Here is a 25959-nt window from a genome sequence, read left to right on the forward strand (position 1 = left end):
CTCGGTCCTAGAAACGTGCATATAACTGAACTTGTCTTAAGCAGTTTGGGGCAGGAGAATGTAAGGTGGTTAAAACACATTTGCTATTAGCATAGCATGAATACTGTGCCATTAACGGATCTTGATGCCAGTTAGATATTAAATTAGATTTGTCCATAGCTCCATTCTGACTGATGCCACAGAATCACATTAAAAGTATCTTTTACAAATAGTGTTTTCTGTGATAAGGCAGGAGACCACTCTGGAGAAATAAATCTGAAAACTATCATTGATCAAAAATGATGTAGTATAAGAAATCTTTCTGTGCCCAGGGAAAAAAAATAAAAAGTCAGGATACATTCCTGTGTCTGAACTTTTGTCCTTAAATTCAGTTAAAGAAAATGTTGGAGAGTTTGTGAATTTAATATTTCCTGCTGGTATGTTTCAATGATGGAGTGTGATGGGAGTATGTTTCTGTGAAATTTCTAGCACAACACTTTGTTTCAGTTGGTGCAAACCAGGAATCATTGCAGACATTATATGTGGCTGTTTTGAGTAGAATTACAGCCCAGCTGGGTTTCTTTGAGCTTCCAACAAAGACAGCAAGTTTTTATTTCTTATCTGAACTCAGCTGAAATTTTGTATTTTGAGGTCTAGCAATCAGTACTACCTGTACCCAAGGGCAGTACTGATTTTCCAAGATATGTGGCGATGTTTACTGGCTATTACAGTGCAAGGATGAACTCTTCAAACTGTGAGACCTCGGTGATGATTATCATCACTCTACAGATTCTGTTCCTGATTGTCTTTTAACACTCCTAGATAAATGTCCCTGAGAGACTTGTAGGTTACTGAAAGCTTCTGCCTCAGTAAACCTAAAGTAATTCTACTCAGGAGATAAATAGGCAATGTCAGACATCGTCATTTTAGCACTTTTCTTTGTGACTACGTTTTGAAAGTATTTATTTAACTCTCGGGTTGTTTTGTCTTTTCCTTCACTTGATTTCACTGCAGATCCTGCAATGATCTACCCACTTCACTGACTGTTTGAGGATTAGGAAATGTTTAACAATTCTGTTGTGCAGATGTATTTAGGAATATTCTAGGTTTCTTTTTGCGTTGCTTACATTCTTCATTTTCAGGAAACATCTCCCCATATTTTTTCCAGGGCTTCATTGTTCAGTATTTTGAAGCTGCTTCTTGGCATATTGAAAAGGTAATTTCCTGTTGGGGAAAAAAAGGTTCCTCTCTTATTTCTTAAATTACTCTTTCCTGCTGTGCATCTCCGGTGTTAGTGTTACATCTGTTCCCTTTAACCTCAACAAATACACCATTTTTAGAAAAGCCACTCTTTCCTTACAGTTCTAATCTTTTGGGCTCTTGATTAGCCATTCCAGACTTCTATTTATTTTTCTACTGTGCAATCTCATGCTATTAGACACGTTCAACTGCAAAATGAATATTTGTATAACTTTACATGATAGAACATTAACATGCTTATCATTTCTAGTAAATCTCATATTTTTCTTGACTCATTGAATCTGTAAGTATATTGGCAGCTCCTGACAACCATTATCTTTGGTTTGTGATACTAAGACTTCACAGAGGAGTTTACATTAAATATAATTCAGGACCATGGATTTCAACAATGAAAAATTTTCTTATATATACAATAAATAAAAATTTTACAATATCCAGTAAATGATTGTTCTGTGAATTTATATTTTCAAATTTATTTCTAAGTAACCTTTGATTTGATTTACTGAGTGCCATCTGTTGGTAAAGGGAAGTGTTCTTTATTGCTTTCTTTAAAGATCATTTTCACTAGTATAATATAATATCTATAAATATATGCAAATATTAGAGTTTAATTAAAGTTTTTTTATTATTTTAAGTGAAATTTGTTCTCCCACATAGCTTAAATATAAAGCTGAATACATGCAAAGACTATATATTCAAAATTGATCCACATTCCATTGCTAATTACAGATTGTAAAATAGGTATAAGATTGTCTATTTAGAGTCCCTGCTCTAAATAACATAGTTGTGGGGTTTTCTTTCCTCTGTGTACAATAGGAATGTATTTCTGCTGTGTAGAATAGGAAGCGAAAACCCCTTCACTGATTGCCAGATTCACTACGCCATACAGCGCGGAAAGGCCTCGGGCACCACTTGCCCACCAGCCGCGAGAGGGACAATTCTGCTGTTGTGGCGCTCAGCGTGGGAACATCGTTCTTGGTGTGCCTGGCCAAAAGCTTTGGGAGGTTCCTTCTAGAGAAGAACTGTAATATATGAATCTATTAGGGACAAATGGGAAACATGGGAAAGGCAGAACAGTTGCATTAGCCTTACGGGAAAGAACTACCACACTGGGGAGACACACATTCACCAGTCCACCCAGTCCCATGGTTTTGTCGCTTCTCTATTACGTTCCAGACAGGTGACAGAGTTCAAGGCAAATTTTTCAGAAAACAGTGCATGCATGAACATACAGGATCTATAGACTGATCAAATGCAGACTTCTGCTTCCATGAAAACCTATTAAGTAAACTTAGAAGAAAAATAGGACTATTTTTTACACACACTCCCTCCCACCCCCCAAAAACATGGATCTCCACTTAAAAGTTTTCCCTCTGTGCAAGCAGGAGAGAAATTTTCCAGTCGTTTTCCTTTCTTGAATTCATGGTTTGGAGAGAAAGAACACCATTACCCAATTTCCTTTCCATTCCATTTCCTTCTTTCCACTAGAAGGAGGAAAGATTTCTTCTTGTGTCCAGTAATTCCCTCCCAAGTTCTTGCTTCAAGGCCCAGCCTTTGTGGCTCTGAATACTTTCTGCACAGAGCTGAGAATCCCTTGGTATCCCCAAAACCATACGAGATACAAGCTTCATGGAGAATCGGACCCTTACACAGACGAGATCCTTAGCTTTACTTTTCTGTTATAAAGCTTCATGCTTATGCTGAAAATGTATGACAAGGGACCTGTTTTGAATCTTTTTTTAAGCTGCAGATGGTACACTGAAAATAGGCTGTACTGTACTATATGTTACCTTGATTTATGTGAAACATCACATATTGATGTCTTTATAGACAGCAACTTAGTGTTTCAGAGGAGTCTGCATGTTACAAAAAGGGCAGCAGGTGTTATTTAGACTAAATTGACCTTGAAATTGATTTCTTTATTTTATGACTTACTGAGGAGAGATTAATACTTTTTTTTCCTGCAGCCTGAAACAATTTACATGGTAATAGAAGGCATAGTCAGTCAAATAAATTGCTGGAAGTAGTAGTTGTTCCAAGAAAGAAAATATGGATCTTACTTGCATTGATTCTTTCTATCCCCAGGGAGTAGCTAAGACTTTTAACACTGGGGAAAGACTGCCAAAATTTATTTTTCCCATTAAAGGCAGAAGAATGGATAGTAATGTCTGTAAGCTGACATCTACTCTAAACTTTCAGTTGGAAGGGTGGGGAGAAGGGTGTGCCCTATGCAAAATTTAGGGAGGGTTTTAATGCTATTTCATGACTTCTGTAAGGGCAGATGGATAGAAGAGGAAATAATATGAAACTTCTGGAAAGCCTGATGTGGAGACAGCGCAGCTGCCCTTTATAACAGTGTAGACCTTGATAATAGCCTGTAAATGGTTGTTGCAATGCCACCTTTGAGTACCAAGCAGGAATCCTCTCAAAATGCAAATGTTCATGAAAACAAGACACCTAAAAGAAATTACCTGGAGGAAGCACTAATAGGAACAGGAAGTATAGTTCTATAGGAGGGGGAATATAGCTCTATAAGAGGGGGAAAGAGGTTTTTCTTTGCGCTGCCACGAATGCTGCGATGCTGAAGTGACGTTATTCCATTTCCTGTAGGCTCCAAGACAAGTGCAGAGTTAAAGAATTTCAGTGGCATAATACTTTGCATAACCTGAACATATATGATGTGGTATTATGATATATTACCTGAAAAGGAGTGTGAATGCAACTCCACAAAAGATTTTTGGTTTGTTTTAGATACAGAAAGTGTATAGGAAAATGTCTTATACATGAAAATCATTATGATCATCCTGGGACTGGGAATAGAGAATTAATCTCTTTTGTCTGTCGGAAAGCTGCACCTGAATGCTATTATTGCAGCTGTAGTGAATGAACAATTATTTCAATCTTTGTAAAAGAAGAGGAAGAGATTGGTGTTTGGCAGACACCAGTCTGTCCAGACCAGGCTTCTGGCACTACTGGGGAAGGGACTTAGGCTCTTGCTAACAGGCTTGGATTAGTTTGGGCTATTGTTGGAATTCTGTCCCCCCAAAAATATCCTTTGCCTGAGGAATTTTGCTAATTTTCCTTTTTTTTTTTTCCCTGGCTCAGTGTGCCCTGGATTATCACAGGTGGCAAGCGTGTTATTAATACGGAGCACATCATAAGCTTTGCAAGTAGGTGTCCCATATGCAACATTGGTCCAAAGCTGTTTATTAATTTGTTACTGGTTCACAGAGCTGTGCAGTGCTTACAAATAAGCTGGGGTGGGAAGTATATTTGCAAGATACCTGTTTAAAATGGCATATTTGTTTGGAACTGAGGGCATTGCCTTCTGGAAAAGCCAGCCTCGTGTAGAATAAAATCTGCTGTCTCTTTGTATGTCTGCCAGCCTGCCCCTCCTAAAGAGTTTCGCAAGAGCAGCACCCCTGCAAAACGGTTACCTTGTGGGGTTTGAATTCGTACGGTGCTCTTCACAAGCACTGTGAAACTATGATCTAAGGTCAGCTATGCAACCTACTGCACGATAGCTCTGTAACAAGAAAGAGCATGCTAATTAGAAGACAGAGTGGAAGGTAATGGACATCGAATACAAATAGTTGAACACAGATTCTACTGTATCTCTACATACGTTCTGTTTGTATGATGTGCGTAAGAAAGCAGAAGTAGGAAAATGGCGATGAGGTGGCTGAACCGTGGGGGGTGGCAATAAGGCAGAGTAGCTAAGGTGAAGGAAAAGATGAAAGTAGGAGAGTGAAATGAGTGAATGTGAAGAAATCCTGGAAAAGTAGAAAATGCACAGCTTATCAGTGCTACAGCGGTGAGTAAGGATGTGGAAGCACTATTAAATTATGCAGAGGCTAGAAAACAGAACAGAGGATTCGGTTGGTGGTTTTGTTTGATGTCGGTCATGGAGAGCTTGCAGCTTCTCACAGCAGACAAAAATGACTGCTGTCCTTCGTGGGAAACAGATGCAATTGGACTGCAAGAATTTGGCTGATTGTGATGGCACTTTTGCATCTATATACGTGTTGTAAAGTCTGTTTCTTGGCATTTCCTATGAAGTTGTCAATGCATACAATGGCTAAGTTGAACAGAGAACAACTGATATTCCTATTTATACTTTTCAGAAAGTAGTACACTAAGTGGATGTTCACTGCATAAGGAGGCCCTTTTGTGACTTGTAATACATTGAGGAAAAGTTAAAAATAATGAGAATGCTTTTGATACTGCTGGAGAGGTTAATTTTTGTAGCCCATAAATTCTTTTCATGTGTCAGTGGCAAATGTAATATGTTTCAAGCTGCTGTGTTTCTGCAACAGCTGTCTCTCTTTTTTTACAGAAATTAAGCTTCTTTTTAGGTGAGAAAGTGGTGTATATATATTCATCCATATATTAATGGGTAAACTGAGATGCAGAGGAGTGAAATGTGTAAACATCATGCAGAGAAGTGCTAGAGAATTCCTATCAACTCTGAAATATATGCTGTCTAGTGGATCATAGCACATCTCCTATAAATAAAAGATCTGGAAGCTTAATATCTGGAGGCATACTTGAAAATAATAATAATAATAATTAAAGTTAGTTCACAGCAGTTACTCTTGGCTGTCTTTGCCAGACATGCCTCCATTTCAGCTTACCAGACTTTCATTCCCAAACATTAGGAGGAACTGTGGAGCTTCACTTCGACATGCAAATCTGATCTTATTGACAGGAAAGGCAAGACAACAGGCGGCTACCCCTGGGAGACCTTTTCAAAATAGAAATAGGAATGTACTGGCTGTATTCATTAGGGAAGAGACAAAAAATTAACATGCTAACTACTTTCTAACATATCCTTTAAAAAATAATTCTGTTTTTATTACTGACTTGAGCCTTGGACCTGCACTTACTGTGTCTGTATTTAGATACTGCGGCACTTCTATCATCTATTTAAAAACCTCTCTAAACCTTTGTTTCTGTATTATATTAACAGCAGCGTAGTCAGCTTATTCTCACACTTCAGCAGGGATAGAAAAGTAGGAATTTCACATTGCTTTAGGGTGGACCTAAATGTAGACCTGTCTGCAAGGACGACGAGCCAGCAGAGCCGTGAGCCTGCCTGGCTGTGCAGCCTACGCTACAGTGGTTTGCAACAACATTACGGGGCTGTTGCTAAGCGGGCAAATAAACCAGGGTCCTTCTAATGAAATAGAGAGTCATTTTTCCGAAGACGCCAAGAGAATTTCAGGTGGCTGAGAAATTGTCATCTGAATTTCCACGTCGAGGCTGTGCAGCCCTAGTTCAGGAAGTGTACTGGACTTCTTGCCTGAGCTTCTGAAAGGCAGTGGCTTTACCATCATCCTGTCCTTCCCACCCACAGCCTTCTAAAATTGGGATAAGAATACTAGCCTTGCTGGGGATCATTATAGTAAAACCAAAAAAGTGTGTAATTTAGTGAAGAGGGTCTAATGCATAAGATGAATGGCAAAGAAAATCTCTGTAATCGAATGTTTTACTAATGGCTCCTCTGAGTCTAATTATAGTGGTGCTCAATGTTGATCTTTATGCCTGTTATGTAAAGTGCAAACTATTCTGTTTAATCTGATTTCCCCCCCACCTCTTTTCAGGACTATAAATCTGATGTTATGACTCTGGTTTCCTGTGCCAAGCACAGTCCTCAAGGTCCAGTAAGTAGAAGCATTTTGCTGAATAGATTAGATTCTGTAACTGAGTTTAGATCTTATTTTAAATTGTTTCAGTCGTCAATCACTGGAACCAATTTTACCTATGACACCTTGCTGCTTTTCAAGTGACTGTACTTGAATTTGCTTAAATGCTCTTTAATACTTGAATATATAGCATAGCAAAGGTCTGCCTTACCAAACTGAATAAAGCTGATTAGAGTCATTGCAGTGTAAGTTAATTAATAGCCCAGCGAATCTATTTTGTGTGCTACTACCTGTATCATATCAACATACAGGCTTGGCTTCATGTTGTGTCTCACTGCCCTGCAGAGGAGGATTGCATCTAAGTTGTAGGGTGGGCTACAACTGCAAGCCCCCCTGCAATTCCCTACTGTAATGATGTCCCCAACTGACGGTAGATACAGAAAAAGAAAAAGTTTGGACAAGTTCAGTGGCATGCAAGACCAAAGTAAACAGCAGGACTGGACCAAGAGAAACTATGTTATATTGGCTTCAAGGGCAGAAGTAAACTAGTCTGTCTCTATGCTGCACCTATCCTTCTTCATTTTCCATATAATATTATCATTTGGCAGGAAATAAGTGTACCATAAAATCACTTTATGCTAAGGTGTTATAAGCCCGATTTACAAAGGTGCTAATGATACCCAACTCTGATGTCACTAAGAGTTCATCATTTGTTGCAGTCAAGGCCCTTTAGTCTTTTTTTGTCTCTCTAAAACATTAACATCATGCCACAGGGCCTTTTCAAGTGCCTCTGGTTGGATGATGCCAGTAATTGCATTACTTCACTCTGCGTACATTTAGGTTTTGGGGGTTTTTTGTGCTGTGGGTTTTTTTTTTTTTTTCTGATGATGATCTAAATTGTATCGCCTCAGACTTGAGCTTGTAGGAAGGTGGATTTATGTCAGAATAAGGAAATACACAATATTTCCAGTATTTGGCAAACCCTTTTATTCCTGTTTGCGGACATGATTAATGCAATTTGAAACATGATCCTTAAACATTAAAAGTTCTGTGAAAGGAGAAGGTGGTAGGACTTCATCCAAATGAACACTGTTTTTCAGTTTGAAATCACTGCCTTTTCAAACTGCTTAGTCACATTAGCATAAACATAAAAATATCTTGAAAGATCTAAATATATAGAAAAGATTTTTAATTTATCTGATGATGACGACTTGACAGAATCCTTTTTTTATCCCACATACTAAGTTTTGGAAGAATATCTTTCAATAACTTTTTTCTGCACTGACATTGATGGCTCCTTCCCACTAGAATAGCTTTTGAAAGCTTTGATAGCTACTGAAAAGTTGCTGCCTTTCTGTTAGTTTGTCAAAAGTTAACTTGTAAAATAACGTTGTGAGAGGTGAAGGCTTATTTTTAGAAACTTGGTTTTGTACTTCATATATTTGCATTGAAATTAGGTTTGTATTGATTAAAAATGAATGTTTTGAAGAATGAGGTAGTGTTTTTCTGGCCGAATGTATTTTCTAAAATAGAAAAAAGGTCTGCAACAAGTGCAGAACAAGTTTTTATAAACACTTGTTATTTTATATTGAAAAGCTTCCTTTTCTATTAAAAAAAGGGGGGGGGAGGGGGGAAGGAGTGGGATGGGGTCTTTACAGAATTTGTTGGGCAATCTTAACCTGGAAGTTCTGATTACTTTTTCTTCCTATTTATTTTGCTTTATGATTGAATCCTTTGATTGCTGTTGCCTGTAAGAAAGTGTTCTCAAACTTCAAAGTATTGCCTTAAAAAACAGGATTTCAGTTGTCTTGCTTGAGCCTCAGTAACTTATAGACCTTTAATTATGGCTTTTTTGCTTATTTTTGGGTGAGGGGAAGAGTTATAAAGGCAAGTTTAGCAGTGTATTTTGATCTACTGAGGAGGGTTGTGATGGGAAGAGAAAGGATTTCATGTTTTCCATGAGATTTCTGATGCCACACAACCATGGCATAAAAAATGAGTTAAGAGTTGAGCTTATTTCTCTTGAAATTACACTGTCTCTGTTGTTGCTTGGAAAATTGTTTGCTGTGATGGATGAGAAGGAATACACAGATTTTTCAAACATGTTGCCAGATCATTGCTTATAGAACAATCTGGTAATAAAAGGAGAGATGACAGATGAGAATTCAAATGGATCCGATAATGAATTATTGAATAATGCCCCAATTCCAGAGCCTGAAAGACTTATTTCTACGGCTTTTTTTTAATAATTGTTGGCTGCTTTTCCTGCTCTTAGTGACAGATCCTATATGAAAGTCTAATGCAGCTGAAACTCGTAGACTGAATTAACTTCTGTGTTATATAATTGAGACTTTACTGAAATGGCTGGAGATGCAGTGATACAAAACTAGAGTGGTAACTCAGTGGTGAATCAGATCTATCAACTTACATGTTTCTTGATAGGTATAGCTGCTTAATAGATTGTTTGTTAAATAATTCAAGATGTTTTCATTAAGCTGAGTGATTGTGCCTTTTAAAACCCTTCTTTTGTTCTTAAATCTCATCAGGCAATCAGTTTTACCTGTGGAGCTAAGAAAATCTAACTGAAGAAATGACTGTCGGGAAGCTTTAGGAATTAGTTGCCAGAATCTGGAGGGCTGTACTTGGGCCAGGATTGTGCCATTTTTGTCCCTTTTCTTACAGCTTCCGCTAAGTGCTGTACTCCTCTTTTATCTGTGGTTTCATTCTCTTCTCCTAGGCTACCTTAAAATCTCATTCCTGATTATTTAAGGCTATATGTTTTCTAAAATGGCTTTGCCTTTTCCTCAGTCTCCATTTCTCAAACTCTTGTCTATATATCGATATTTGATAGCAAATATTATGTACTGGTTTTAATCAAGCGATGTTGAGAAAAAGGTACTGGGAGTAAAATAGGTAATTCAGGGTAATTCAGTAGGGACAATAATGATTTTTGCTGAGAAATAAAACTGCAGCAAGAATTGCTGCCTGTGATCTGAATAGAAATGTGCTAGCTACCTGAAATTACCTTATCTCTACTGCTGCTTCGGGAGAGATATCTATTAGCTGGAGATAATGGCTTGCAAAAAAAGTGGGTTTCTTTAAATTTTAGATTTCTAAAGAATAGAATGTATCTTAGCACCAGAATTCTTAAAAAATTAAATAAATCTGTCATTGCCAGGGATCAGAATAGAATTGAAAGAAAAAACAACTCCTCCCTAAGCATCATCACAGAGCATTTGGATAATATGTTGGGCAGGAAGGGAGAGTTTTTTGTGCAGGGGAGAAGGGAAAGTACATTGTGCAGATATCTCAAATGATATCGTAGAACTGATCTAATTAAGGAGAATTAAAAAAATCTGGGGAAAATCCTGATAACTTCTTTTTTTTAAAATTCTCAACCTAATCTATAGAATTGCTGCAAAATATAGGAAAATATCTTACAACTCTATCATGTGGACCTAAGAGTACCTTATGAGTTTCACTGTATGGGAACTGAATTCAGAATGAGGTTAAAATTTTACCTGAGATGTCTAACATGGGAAGATTTTGTCATGTTTTACATCACAATGTCTGGCTGCTTTTGAGCATCCAGGCATGTGAAATCTGTTAATCTACAGCAGATAGGAAAAGTCAGAAGCTGTTAAAGAATCTAGAGTTTTTTCCCTTCTGTCTTCATTTGTTTAGAGTGTTATTGTTTGTTATTGTTGCACATGGCTGTGTGGGGTTTGGGCTGGTTTTTTTCCTCTCATCAGATGAGTTGGCCCAATGGCTGGAGGTGCAGTCCTTCTTAACTGGAAATAGGCTCCTTGAAAATAGTCCAACATAATTTAGATGATGAGATAGTGTTTCTATGATAGGTTGTATAGAGAAAAACCTCAATTTCTGAATGTTATAATGTCTATGTAAGTTTTTCTTTGCTTTGTTACTCATGAAAGAATAAGCCAAGATGATGTTTGAAGGCTCTCAATTACCTTTGGTTGCACACCTCTTCTTTGACTTGGAAGATTAAGGCAAACACCCTATGGGCTAAATGAACTGAAACAAGGTTCTTTTAAAAGGACTTGCAGAGTAAGCAAAGGAGAAAAACAAATGCCTCTGCTGCTGTTAGTGATATTCAGTTTTTGGTAGTTCTACATACTGGAATTTAACAGACTTTCAGGAGGGAGTTTGTGAGCATACTCACAACCTAAGACTAAGCAAACAGATTAAGAAAAGCAGGAGAAGGCTGTGTCCGCATGAAAGCTGTTTAAAAGCGGTATGGAAGTTCATGTTTTTCACTGTTAGTAGTATTGGGGGGGGGGGCGGGTAGAGTGTGGTCCCATAGATGGAATGCAAGACACTAATAGGGTATAACATCACAGAATCACAGTGTGGTAGGGCTTGGAAGGGACTTCTGAAGACCATCTAGTCCAGCCCTCTCTGCTAGAGCAGGATCACCCAGAGCAGGTTGCACAGGATTGCATCCAGGCAGGTTTTGAATATCTCCAGAGAAGGAGACTCCACAACCTCTCTGGGCAACCTGTTCCAGTGCTCTGTCACCCTCAGAGTAAGTAGTTTTTCCTCATATCGAGGTGGAATTTCCTGTGTTCCAGTTTGTGCTTGTTGCCCCTTGTCCTGTCGCTGGGCACCACTGAGAAGAGCCTGGCCCCACCCTCTTGACATCTGCCCTTTAGATATTTGTAAGTGTTGATGAGATCCCCTCTGTCTTCTCCAGGCTAACCAGCCCCAGCTCTCTCAGCCTTTCTTCATAAGAGAGACGCTCCAGTCCCCTCATCATCCTCGCAGCCCTCCACTGGACTCTTCCCAGTAGTTCCCTGTCTGTCTTGAACTGGGGAGCCCAGAACTGGGCACAGCACTCCAGATGTGACCTCACCAGAGCAGAGTAAAGGGGGAGGAGAGCCTCCCTTGACCTGCTGGCCACGCTCTTCTTAATGCACCCCAGGATACCATTGGCCTTCTTGGCCATGAGGTGTCCTGCTTTCTGCTGAGACAGAGTTAATTTTCTTTCTAGTAGCCCAGTGTAGTGCTGTGGTTTGGCTTTAGGATGAGAACAATACTGATAACACCCTGATGGTTTTAGCTGTTGCTGGTAGCTGTAGGGCTCACACTAAGTCAAGGACTTTCCGGCTTCCCAGGCCCTGCCAGGCGCACAAGGAGCTGGGAGAGCACAGCCAGGACAGCTGCCCCAGCCTGGCCAGAGGGATGCTCCCTGCCAGAGACCGTCGTGCTCCGGCTACAACTGGGGAAGCGAGCCGGGAGGTGGGGTCACTGCTTGGAAACAGCCTGGGCATCAGGAGGTTTTTGATTTTGGGGGTTTTTTTTTTTGAGCGGGTTGGGGTATTTTTTGTGGTGGTGGGTTTTTTTTATTTTCTTCCTTTTGCATGTGGTGAGCAATTACATTCATGCATTACTTGTTTTATATATATTATTATTACTATTATTATTTCCTTCATTATCCTATTAAACTGCCTTTGTCGCAACCCATGAGCTGTTTTTCGTTGTGTGGTTTGGTTTTTTATTTCCATTCTCCTCCCTGTCCCTTTGGGGGACGGAGGAGTGGGCAAGCAGCTGCGTGGTGCTCAGTTACTGGCTGGGGTTAAACCATGACATTTGTTCATATTAACAATGTTTGTAAATTATCAAACCCCAGAATTTCTAAAACACAAAATGAGAAAACATGCTTAAAAGCGATCAATAAAAACCTGTGAGAATTCCTATGGATGAGAAATATAAATAGAAAAAAACCCTAAACCAACCTAACCCCCCACACCCCATGAAGGGCCTTTTTAATTCCTCTTAATAGTTTTGCTGTCACTTTTATATATGCATTGCATGTTGTAAGAGCCAACTTATGAATATTAATTTTTTTGCCATTATGCTAAAAGACACCTCAAAAATGCTAAAAATGGGATGTTAGGAATGACAGTAAACTGAAATCTCATCAGGACACTTTCTGTTTAGTGTTTTCTGTCGCAGGGGAATGACAGTGGTGATGAACTCCGAGATTTAAAGCGTGATGACAAGATGCCATCTAGTGACAATTTGTAGGAAATTGTAGTTCACAATCTGTATTTACAGAAATGTTTTTTTACTCTTTTTGAGGACTCAAGGATTGTACTTCAGAGCAGAAATTCAACTGTCGTGTTGCTCAGAAGTAATTTTTCTGGAAAAATGTTTTACATTAAATTCAGCTTCTGCTATATTAAATGCGGGACGCTGGCGGGTCAATTCCTTGGCTTCCTATGCTTGCCTCTGGTTTTGCTTTGCAAAGGCAAATACTGCCACTGCTGCCTTTTCCAAATCATCTAGTCTGTCTGGTAAGCGTAAAATGTGTTCCTTGGTGAATTTGATGAAATAGTATTTCAGCAGTTCTACTCTTACCTGGCAGAGAGTACATGTAGTAATGGTAGAAGAGAAACTATTTTGAATATAAAACATTTAAAGCTTTTTTCTTTTTAAAAAGATTAAATTTGTGAGTATTTGCATTTTTTTTCATTCCTTATTGGAAGAAAAGAAGATTTTTACTTAGTTGCTGCTTAGAAATATTAGGTGCATAAATTGACTGTGGTTTATTGTTTGTCAGGACAGTTATTTTCTTTTACTGTGAAAGCACCAATTTGACAGAGATTGAAATTAGGTATATGCTCTTTAAGTAATACATGCCGTTGAAAGGTACGTGTCTTTTGCTAGTAATAGACTTCTGGTTTCCCTGGAGAGAGCCAAATCCGGTTTGGAAGAGAGCTGTGTTACTGCATCCTGGGAAAGTCATGTCTGATAGAGCTTCATTTTGTTCCAGAAGTGTAGTGTTCATCGTGGGTTACCTGAGAGCGCGCAGTGCACGCTGTCTTCTCAGCCATATCAGCTGGAGAGCGCAAGGGAAATTTCCATGTCTTTATCACTGTCAAATGCTACCAAGTTTTCCAGGATATAATTTTGATATCTTAGAGTTCAAGTCAACAAAGCCTGGAACATGTCCTCTGCCTCTCTGTGAAACTGCCTGTATCACCATCTTCTTAAGTCCTTAACAGAAAACAGAATGTTCTTAAACCGACTGTGCTTCTCAAAAAGAGTCACTGTTTACAAAAGGGGAGATAACAGAATAAGTGATTGCATAAATGTCCTCGTATTGCAGAGTACTCGAAGATATTCTGAACCTGAAGCATGTGAAGAGTCCATCTGAGAAAGATCAAAGCATTTCAGAACGGGCTAACATTTTAGCAATAAGTAATCTATCACACCCAGAATAAGGATTTGTGGTGTACCTGTTTGAATAGACACGTATCATTATGATTTTGCACGTAAATGAGTTTGACACATACAAATTATGTGCAAAAATCAAAGCAATTTAATTTGCAATTACAAATTTGGAGATTCTGGCAGTCTGAATGTAGTTAGGTGAAAGACCAAATGGCTGAAAATAGACTGTGTTAATTTTATTATTTGTAAGGCAAGAGACTTGCTTTTTTTATTTCTTTTAAAAATATTGATTCTCTCTTCTGTTGACCATTCATGTAGTTCCATGGGAGCTATGAAGGAAGCATATATGTTGAGAAACAGATTTGCTTCTGAGAAAATAGCTAAATATCCATTTAATGCAGAATAATATTAAAAAGAAGGCAGAAAGAAATAAGCTTCCAAAAGCAATCTTGTAGTATTGACACGTTAAAAAAAGGAAGGGTTTATGGGAGTAATTGAAGCAATTGTAGATTCTGGATGTTGCTCATCAGTGTGTTTCTACTTACATGTTAAGAAAACTACCAGTAATTTCCTGCCTGAATAAGATAAAAAGTGTTATTAAGAGCACGACAATGGTTATACTTGGTGAGATTATCCTGCATGATACTTAATTCTAATATGGCCAGTAATGGGTATTATAAACCTACAGGAACAAGCAGATGTGCCATAATCTTTACTATGTTCCTAAATTTCTCCAAGTTATGACTTAACAAGCCATTATATCTAAGGAAGTCTCTATTTTTGCCTTTAATAACCTATAATAAATATTTTTCCGAAGATTTTTCTCTAAACAGCTTTTGAACCTGCCCATCTCTTTGGTATCTGCAGTATCTTTAATTCTGTCTTTTGATCATTCAGTTGAATGGGGCTTCTGCCTACGTGGGCAATATACAAGTTTTCCAAGTTGCTACTGTTTTTATTTCAAATTTATATATACCATTGGAAGAAATCTGCTGATTCCTCCTATTTGTATACAAAAAGTCATGGTACAACAATTCAGAATTACAGTAGGTATCTAAATATCTGTTTTATGCCACATGATTTTCGATTATTTAAAAGCTGCTGAAAAAATCTCTCATGAGTAAGCTTGCCAGTTTAATGTTTATAATGAATTATAGCTGTTACTAATGCCAAATATTGTCAGAGTAAGCTGTGGGTTTGATTAAACATTTCTATAATGATGTTATCAAGGCCTCAAGCATCTGAAATATGGTAAACAAACGTGCGAAAGTACCAGTAAAGAGGAAAATAAAACTGTGAGGCCCAAAATGGATGTGCCAGAGTGTGGGTGTTTGTTATTCCATCTCCATTTAATAAAACACTTCATGAGTGTAGCAACAAAATGTGAGTCACTGGAATGAATGCAAGGAGCTGGGACTGGAATCTGATCCATAAACACCCTAACAGCAGCAATGAATGGTGAAGTTCTCTGTCAGTATTTCTGAGAGAAAATACCAGTTTTGAATTGAATATTGCTGGAAAATTCATTGCCTACAATTAGGCCATCGATCTAAAATCCAAATTAATATTTTAAAAAAAGCAACTAGTGAAACGGAGCAATGATTAACAAAGGATTTTCAAAAAAAAGGTGGTGTACACCAGTGAAATGAGACTGACTACCAGAAGCAGAATTACCCACGTAGAGAAGTAATGTGTCTCGATAAGGCAGGCTTACATTGAATCCAGCCTACAAAGCGAGCAGTGTGTTAGGTCTGAATCAGTGAGATGACTGTTTTGAGATAAAAAGCATCGGTGTAGAAGAGAAATACTTAAGGGGAAAAATGATAACCTGTTGCCTCACAATTAAAGATCTTCTCTGTTTACCTTCAGTGATATTTGTATCTGTGCTGTTAAAAATCTGTTCTAATATTCATAATGCCTGTTTGCTCATTAAATGAATTAATTCCTGCAGAATTCTAGGCTAAATAATAAATATTGAATTGAACTCCCATTAGCATCATATACCATGGCTAATCTTACCCCTCGGCTCAACATTTGTTGACTGCAGGTGTAAAAGTTAATTAAAGTTAACTAAAGTCAAATTATCTTTTTAAGCTTTGCAAAACAAGTTTTTCCTCTTTCAGTCAAATCATACTGGTTTTTTATACATAAACTAGAATTGATATTTTTAAATTAAAAATACCTGGAACACCTCTCCTATGAGGACAGGCTGAGAGAGTTGGGGTTGTTCAGCCTGGAGAAGAGAAGGCTCCAGGGAGACCTTAGAGCCCCTTCCAGTCCCTAAAGGGGCTCCAGGAAAGCTGGAGAGGGGCTGGTGACAAGGGCAGGGAGTGACAGGACAAGGGGAATGGCCTGAAGCTGCAGGAGGGGAGATGGAGATGGGATGTGAGGCAGAAATTCTTCCCTGTGAGGGTGCTGAGGCCCTGGCCCAGGTTGCCCAGAGAAGCTGTGGCTGCCCCTGGCTCCCTGGCAGTGTTCAAGGCCAGGTTGGATGGGGCTTTGGGCAACCTGGGCTAGTGGAGGGTGTCCCTGCCCATGGCAGGGGGTTGGGACTTAGACGGGCTTTGAAGCCCCTTCTAATCCAAACCATTCTATGAAAAAAGAGTCTTTTTATTTACCAATAGCATTATAATATTTTTTTACCCTAACTGGAAGGGAAGAGTCAATGCTTTGACAAGACAGTCTTGAAAGGTACTACAAAAAACCCAAACGTTTTCAATTTTTGAGAAAAATTTCTTGTTTTCTGGCTAAAAAGGTTCTGCTGTTACAAATCAAACTCCATGCAGAAATACCCTGTTTAGACCACTGTATTTAAAGGCAGAAGGCAAAATGACCCATTTACCATCTGTATCTTTTTGGAGTATGTTTTTTATTCTATTGAATTTTTATACATACAAAATAAAAACATGAACAGAAAAGAACTCACCAGATAACAATATGATGAGATTATTTCTCCTAATATCAGAATTTAGGTGAGTCTATTTTTGCTTTTCCTCATGCAGAGCAGCTAACAAACAGCATCCTGATCCACCTAGAAAGTATTTTCACCGTGGGCTGTCAAACAGCTGCAGAACTGCAGATGGGGTGGGGAGGTTGCATCTTGGCAAGATATTTTAACTTGGAGAGATTGCTCTGTGAATCTTCACCCAATGACAGATGACACAAATATTCACAATACCATAACATAGCACTGAAATCACAGAATTTAGGTAGGCACAGAAAAATTCTAATGATGCCTGTCTAGGCTTCGAGAGAACTGCTTTATATGCTCTCTGCAGAGCTACAGGACTTCTCTTTGTTACAGTCCAAGGTCAATGACTGAAACTCAGCCCAGCAGTAGGTGATAACATCTTACTGGGGAGGGTGAAATTCACTGTATGTCTGCCTTCGGTGTGTCTTAATCATTGGGAGTAAATATTTAAATATATTATGAAGAGTAGTTGCCACAGTTTTGTTTACCTCCCTGTGTGTTTGTGCATGAAATCAGCCTTTTGTGTGTGATCTCAACGAATAACCCCAACGGCAGAAGCTGCTTTATATGAAGTATTCATAACAACCGCGTTTGTAGCCTTCAGGTGTTATGTCCCTAACACCTTAAAAATATTTTAAGATTACACTGTGTGCTGGCTATCAATGTTAATTTTAGCAGTCTTTTTATCTTTTTTGCTGAGTCCTAAATACGTTTTTGTGAATTCCTTTGGCCCTGAACTGACATATCTCTCCTTCTTGGTTGAGAGTACATTTATTCAGTTGAAAACTGGGACAGAACCATTGTCACATACATATTGCCTATATTCTGTGATTAAAAACTGAAGTGCAAGTCAGGCATGTTTGGATATGCTCTGCACTAGGATGTAGCCAGTGGCCTTTTGATGTTGTATACAAATAAGGCAGCCTTTATTTTTCCATAGGGAAAATATAACAGGAAAAAGTAATTTGTTGCAGCTGCGCAACTGTGCTTTGTGCAAGTGCAGCCAGTGTTCTTTTGTTTTATGAAAACACTGCACTAAATTGTTATGGACCTTTTCACAGTTTAGATTAAACCTATTCAAGGAGCTGTCATGGCTCACACTGAAGTGACTGGTAATTGCAAAAAGTAGCTGTGATTGGTGATTTTTGTGGTATTTGTGGTAATCTGTAATAAAGTAGAGAAATTTAGAGGATAAAGTCTCCATGTCATTATGTATCATGGAATCCTACGGACCCGTGGTTGCGACTTCTGTATACCCACAGACTGGATGTAACTAAGTCGAGACAGTAGATCACAAAAAGCAAAAGTATTCTTTGTGACAAAACCATTACATGACTGTCTAGTCTTAGATGTGTTTACATCTCGGTATTCTGTCCACTCAAGCCACTGATACACAGGCAAACTAATGGTACATACACGAACAGTATTTTTATATCAATGAATAGGGCTGTTATTTCAATATTTTATCTTTCTAAAGACTTAGCAAGGACCTGAGATACATCCAGCCTGCTTTAGGTTCATGGTCTTTGTTAAAGTGTGCTTGTGACTTTTTTTATTTTTTTTTTCTTTCCTACCCAGAGTTCTGTCTTTTTGAACATTTCTGCTTTTCGTGAAGGAATGTGTTAGGAAGCGCTTTTCGACTAAAACTATAAAACTAAACAGATGAGTAAGTTTTGGCTCAGTTCATGATGCAATATAAGGCAGTTTTCCATGCTTGTACTTTTTTCTCCTTTAAAAGTAAGTTGTAAGTCATATTATATTTTTCATAGTAAAAGGTATAAGGGCCCTTGAGCACAAACTATCAACAAAATCTGATCAAGGAGTGCCCTTATGCAGCCACTTTTCATGTGCGAGTCCCAGGGTTCTGGATTTACCCGTGTAATGCGTTAATGCATACATACTTGCTTTTCTAGCAGGAGCTCTAGACCTGCAGGCATTGGAGTGGTTCTGCTTGCTAATCTGACTACAGTATCAGTACTTTCTGCAAATCCTCGTATTATCTGTGCATTATTCACAGTTTTAGAGCTAGCGTGCAACTAATGTCACAATGAATCCGAGTTCTACGTGATGTTTTGACTAACCCATCACAATGTGGAGCTGATGCTGCTCTGCAGTTGACAAGTCCAAAAGATAGCATTTGCCAGAATTATTACAGGTCACTCTGAAAAGTTGCCCAGAGTGGGAGAAGAGAGTGGAATTGATTGATTGCCTTTGTTTAGGAAACTAGCCAATATATAAAGAACGTGGTGAAATATCCTATTACCAACTGCGTATGTATCGTAAGACAAAACCCACTGCGTAAGAATGCCAACAAATTGCTGCTCAGAGCTCCCTATCTAGGGGTAACTGGAAGTCTACATAGCACATCTTCCTGAATGAGTAGAATAAATGGAAAGCAGGTAAAAAATGATTAGCAAAGCAAATGGCATGACTTTGGCTTTTGAAAAGGGAAAAAACATGACAGCTTCTAAGATGCCTGTGAAGGTAGTTAAATTCCTGTGTTTCCTTTTCAAATGTGAGACACAGAGAAGGTTCTGTCATAGATACTGGGTGAGCAAAGACTCCACTTGGTCTGGCTGATGCTGTTTCAAAAGTCTTATCTGTAGGTACAACCCAATATAACCAAAAAAAGCAAGAAAATGTTTAACAGTGTTTGCAAAGGCCTAGATTTTATATGCACTGTCAAAACAAGGAAATTCTTATTTTACCTTCTTCCCCTTGTGGATAATATAACCAAAAGTGAACAGTAAGGATGAAGTATAATTACAGAGGTTCTATTCTCACACACTGGTGCTCTTTCATCTGATTCCCTCTACCTGGGATATTTTTTTTACATGGGATTATCTGAGGATTTAATTTTTTTAATTCCTCATTTATCTGTGGAACTGTACTTTTAAAGGGAAGTGGGTTACCTGAAGTTCAATGTGTGGAAATATCATATTTTAACATTGTTTCCCACTTCATCTGTAATGGAGGATCTCTGTGCTATCATGCAATCTTTGTGGACAAAACCTTTGAAACTTCCTTCCAGGACTGGACAGGGGAGCTTGGGTTTCTCAAAGAAAAATGTTTACTTTATTCCATGCTGTTAAAGTTGGTTTTTTGGTCTATTCAACCCCATCTTAGGCTGTGCATTGTAGTCTTGTGGAACATACTCTCTAGAATGAACATCTCTGAAAGCCCCAATAATTATAGTAAAATGCTGGAATTTGACCTTGACTTCTCATAGCATGACTTGATTTTACCAGTTCCTGATTAGCTGTATTAGCAGATTGGCATAATTTCTACAGGCAAATTTGCCGTCCCACTGTTGATAAATGAAGCTGCTATCCCTTTAGTTAACACATTCTCCCCAGGGACTGTTACGGTGTCAACAGCATTTTGAAAAATTGCTGCAGAACTAATAAGAAGAGGGAAGTATGAATGAAATGTGCATGAGCATACGCTTGTCTTTTGTCCCTTTTTTACTTATTCCTTTTAGTCTTGTCCAAGCCACTTAAAGAAGAAAAGCCCTAGAAGATTTATTTTCAGTGGTATTTCTCTTGTTTTGTTTAGGAATACCAGTTCAAGGTTGGAATGGAGGATTGAAGATTTTTTTTGTCTCTTGATGTGTAAGAACTTGCACCTGATGATTTTCTAGAGCATTTATTTCTGTATTGTGGGTAAACCTCTTAATGCTAGGTGCCATCAATACAGCAAATCATACTGTCTTATAGTTAAATGTAAGACAGAAGAAGGAATATATTTCTTCTTTTTGGCCAAATAAAACATTGCTAATGCAAGAACTCTTTTTCTGAATGTGATGGTGCTCTTCCATAATACAAAAAGGCTGTGTGTGGGTCATGCGTATCTTATTAAAGAGCTTTTTAGGACACAAGTATTCTGTATTTATACAGAACTTTGAAGGGCTAGAATTGAGTCTAAGAGCCACAAACATTACCTGTGCATGTAGTTAACCATCAGCTTGAGACCTTCTTTCCTCTCAAAGACCTTTTATTCCAAAAGCCTCTGGAGCTTGTGTTTTGTATGTACCCTGTGAGCCTAGAAAAGTACCTTGCCACTTTTTATGAAGCGTAGGTCCCGTTTATCACATTTGTGTTCCAATAAATCAAGAAAGATACTGCGAATAGGAGCTTGCCTGCCTCAGTCTTCGAATCCCTGCTGTTTCAAACTGCTGGTGTATATTGACTCATTGAAATGACTCTGTGACAAGACTGCATTGATAATACTAGGAAAACACTCTGTGGATATACAAAGCACAAACAATGAGATACACTAATGACGGCTGAGCCAGTCTTATAGCAGAATGCTGAAGAGCAATTAAAAATTTAGAACTACGGTATGTAAGGAGATTGGGGAATATTTGTTTTGTGGCATTTTCTATCTGAAGTACATAAAATCATACCATTGAAATCAAAAGATTAAGGTTGATTTTTTTTTTTAAAAGGCGTAAGAGCAATACTGTAGAATAGCAAGCATTTAGAATGGGATATTGAAATGAAAACCTTGATGCAACATCCATCAGCAGCTTCTGAGATTGGAGTCCTGCGTGTGTGAATGGTCCGCAGCATTACAGGCATGCATCCTTCATCAGTCCTTGGAAGTGGATAGGCAGATGAATTTAGACTTTAGAATTGGTAATTGTATATACAGTAGGCTACTCAGGTAGTGGGTTTTTTGGTTTTTGGTTTTTTTCTTTCATAAAGTACCATTTTCACAGCAAGAACTACAGGTAATCTTTTCTAAAGGTTTGGTATATTATAAATATATCTGTGAAGTTGGGATATGACAATTACAACTCAGAACACTGTATTCTTCTGGCACCATGTAATTCTTTGTGCTTATGTATTATTTTAGACAACTCCTCTAACAGTATGAACAGTTGCTTTCAGAGCTTCTGTACTTCAAAAATTCTATTTCACACTGAAATGTGTAAACCCCTAGTTATTGAAGAGGAAATCTTAATCCAAGTAGGTATTGTGATATTGGGATTGTTAAAGAGATTAAAGAAGTTATGATTTATTTGCTTCATAAAGTACATTTTGTATAACATTTATAGTTTATTGGGACATGTGACACTGTCCTGAGAGCTGCTGGTGCTTAAATCACTTCAGGGTTTCTAAAATTATGGTCCATACACTGCTGGTGGACTATGAAGTCCCAAGCGTCTGTCTCAGCTGCTTTGCAGATGGTATCAGCCACCCTGTTCAGATGTGCTGCTTCAAGGCTTCTCCCTAGCCACCACACCACAGCATGGACCTGTTTCCCCAGCCTTGTCAACCCAGCATGCTTGAAAGGCTTTTCTTGTAGGAACGGTTGCCCATAAGAAGAAAGAAAGAAAAAGAAAAAAGTCCGTTAATCTTCTGCTCAACCTCTGATGCAGTAAAGCCCTATTACCAGTTGAGACTATTTACCCTGGGCTTAGAATAATACAGAATGCACAACTCCTCTGAATTAGGCTTTGCCTTTGTTTCCTCTGTAACATCGAGCTTTCAAAGGACTTTTGAGCCGTGTGAGTATATATTCCAATATGTATCTGCCTGTTTGAATTGTTCTCCGTCCTTCCTAGAGAAAATATTTTACAATAATCTTTTTGGAAAGTTAAGTACAGTATTATGATTTGTTAATCCTACAAGGATTTTTTTTGCTAGTTCCCTCAGTCCTGTATAGTTGAATAAAGCCACTGCTGTCTGGTTGTTGCTTAGGCATTGTTGTGTGATTAGTTCTGGTGATGATATGAGGCTGTCTTGCCCACACAGAAGTAGAAGGTAGAAGAAAATCTTAGGTCTCTTAACGTGTGAATATTCCTGAGTTTCACTCCCTGTCTTTGGTAAGACTTGATTTATATGTTATACTGTATGAAATCCATGTCTCTGAATCCTCACTCTGGGTGCACTTGTGCCATTGCTTTATTTGGAAAGAGAAGATGTAATTTTATATTTGTTTTTCTTATATTGTTTAAATCCAAAACATGTTAGCTTCTAAAAATTATCATCTTTAGCATTAAAATCTGCAAGTAGCTGCTCTTCTGTTCATTAGTATTTCTCTGAGACACAGGAGCCTCAAATCTGAGTCAAGATTTTTGTTAGATGGTGAACAAATCCAGAACGAAGGTGTGGTTTCTGCTGTGCATGATTTGCAGCATAACTTCCTCCACGTTCTGTCACGCAGGTATTGAACGCTGCCTTTGCCAGAGAACAGTCTCTGGAAACTTAGCTGAAACCAAACGTTAATTTCCCTAGATTTAAGATGAGGCTTTTGAGTTGTACTCCATGTACTCGTGTATCCTGCCTATCACTGGGAATAGCCCGATGGAAATTTGAAAATCTGGAGTTGTACTACGGCGGCCAAAGTTCCAGCTCTGCAAGTCTGGTTCGCCAATCTGAAAGACAAAGCAATGATCATAGACTTATTTTAAGGTTGGGGTGTTTTTGCATTAATAAACAAATTGAATAAAAATACACACAGATCTTCATGTTTTCTTTTAAAAATGCTAACAAGTACTGTTATACCACTGACCCTAATGTAGCTTCTTACGTTTTTACCTTTTCAAGACATCCTACTATTTCCCAATGTGAAACGCAACCTTTGTAACAAAATGTGCAAACTGTTTTGCACATGGAGGACCTTGTAAGGCTGGTAATTTTCATTATGCAAATTTCAGAGCAAAATGAACCATTAACTGAATTAGCAATTCAAAAAGGCAAAAGTTCATGGTAAGGAAACAATCAAAGCTTTTCAAAAGGTACAATTTTGTATTATTGTAGTCCAAGTATGTGCATGGTTTGTTTTCTTTGGTTTCTTTTTTTTTTCCCCTTTAGAATAAATTGACATATGACAAGAATGCTTATTTATCTAAAGGAAATTAGCATTTTAGAAGAGGAAGTAGTTCTTAGGACACTGTTCTTTGCTTTTTAGAAAGCTATGATTTCTAATCCATTGCGCTATTAAAATATGCCGCTACAGAGTTGGGGAAAAAAGAGTTTGCTTGAATAAGAGCATTTATAATTACAGAGAATTTTTTTAATATGAGGAGGGAACATGCAGGAGAAAGAATCGAGCCTGCAGAAATTAAACAATTTGCAGTGAGGACAATTATGCCTTTAATTGACATTCATTGACAGCCTTATTATTTTAATATGAGGCCATGACAAGGTTCTTTAATCAGCGCACCTTTAGCTTTTGTCTTCAGTCCTCACTGAAGTCTGATTCTGAAAACATGTTCTTCTTACACAAAGGCTTCATTCTTTGAAGATACTTCAACATATTGAAATGATTGTTGAATTTTTGGATAACTTGATGAATTAATTATGTTGTGTAGGATGTGATGTTACTGCTGCTTATGCCTCTGTTCAGAGCAGTTTCATTGTTAATCTATGCTGCTTCTCTGTATGTTTTATCAGTCAGTTTGCCGTTGTAACTTCACTTTGTAAGCACTTCAGGGTGATGAATTTATCTTGGTTTTGGGATTTGGCACAATTGGGTTTTGATTCTTGACTGAAATAAGACAGTAAAAGAATCAGAATATTATCAGGGTATACAGATACTCATCTTAAGGATCCTTTTGTACTTGCTTATGCATTCTCTTCTTCACGTGCTGAGTTCCACAGGTACTGAGTTTTGAATATCTCCAAGGATGGGTATCCTACAGTCTCTCTGGGCCTCTCTTCCAGTGTTTGACCATCTTCCTGATTAAATTTATTTTCCTTCTATCTAGTCAGAAGTTCCTGTATTCCAGGCTGTGTCTGTTGCTTCCTGTCTCCTCGCTGTACCCCTGGAGGAGAGCCCGTCTCTTCCCTACACGCTGCCGTTAGGGAGCTGAATCTCCTATTCGCCTTTTCTCAGGGCTGAGCAGAGTTCTCTGTCACTCCCGAGTCCTCAGTGCTACAGTCCCTGACCATCTTCAGGGCCTCTGTGGGTCTTGCTCCCCTGTGTCAATGCCTGTCTTGTACTGGGAAGCCCCAAACTGGACACTGCTGTGGTTTCACATGTGCTGAACACAGGGGAAGGATCGCTGCTCCCTGCAGAGAGCTTAATGCAGCTGAGAGTGTCCTTCTTCGAACAATCATGGGAAGACTGATGTTTACTTTTGTTTGCAAGTCTCTAGCAGCTGGGCCTTTTACGCACAGCCATAGGTCCTTGAGTCGTGATACTTTGTTTTTGTATCTTTTTTCATTAAGACAGTTTCTAGTCCTAGCAGTTGTTGAGAAACACTTGACGTGTGGACCCTAGAGCTCAGGAAACCGAGGTCAACTAAAGGCAATCTTTAATCTCACATATATTACCTCCAAGCTAGTTGTAAACCCTATGGGAATGTTTGAGATGCGGCACTGAAGATCATTTCCAGGCTTTGGATGTGTTCTCTCATGTGAGATCTGAGGTTTGTGCCTGACTATCAGATGCTGACAAGCTGCGGTGTAAGTACTTCTTGGTTTTGTGAGTGCTCTTCCTTGTGCTGACTGTTAGAGGCAAAACATTAAGTAATCTTCATGTTCAGAGATGTCTTTCACCACAACAATTCAGTTCCCCCAGACTGCGGATTTTAAGCAAAACTACCTGTTAAAGCCTGCATTTTTCTTTCCTCCGTGTTGCCCATGTTTATAGGTTAGGATGTCCAAATTAAGCTAAAGTAGGAAGGTAAATAATAAAAAGTAACCAGTTCAGTGCTCTGTGCCCTGAGGGATTTTTCAGTATCTCATCAACACAAAAAAAAGTGATTATTGCTGGAAAGCGTACATGCACATATGTGTACATATGTAAACTAGTTTCATGTTGTTATCCGGTGCATGGGGAGTTGGATGTGGGTTAGGATCTTAAAGCCAGCTTTGTGTTCTTTCAAACATTGTTCTAGTGGCACAAAAAACATTTCAGCAATGTCTTAATATGGGCTGTAGGCCCTATCGTGTA

Source organism: Grus americana, chromosome 15, assembly GCF_028858705.1.
Source record: "Grus americana isolate bGruAme1 chromosome 15, bGruAme1.mat, whole genome shotgun sequence".
Lineage (NCBI taxonomy): Eukaryota > Metazoa > Chordata > Aves > Gruiformes > Gruidae > Grus > Grus americana.